Raw genomic sequence first — 229 nt, 5'->3', positions numbered from 1 at the left:
ATGCAGGACTGTAAAATAATGGATACTCCAATTGCTAAGGGAGACAAATTTAGTCTCAATCAGTGCCCTAAAGGAAATCTGGAAATTCAGGAAATGCAAAAGATTCCTTATGCATCAGTTGTAGGGAGTCTTATGTATGCTCAAGTATGTATGCGTCCAGATATAGCGTTCATAGTTGGGGTTTTAGGCAGATATATGAGTAATCCAGGAATGGACCATTGGAAAGCAG

This window comes from Lupinus angustifolius, chromosome LG16 (assembly GCF_001865875.1).
Source record: "Lupinus angustifolius cultivar Tanjil chromosome LG16, LupAngTanjil_v1.0, whole genome shotgun sequence".
Classification (NCBI taxonomy): Eukaryota; Viridiplantae; Streptophyta; class Magnoliopsida; order Fabales; family Fabaceae; genus Lupinus; species Lupinus angustifolius.
The sequence above is the reverse complement of the archived record's forward strand: the minus strand, read 5'-3'. Positions refer to the sequence as shown.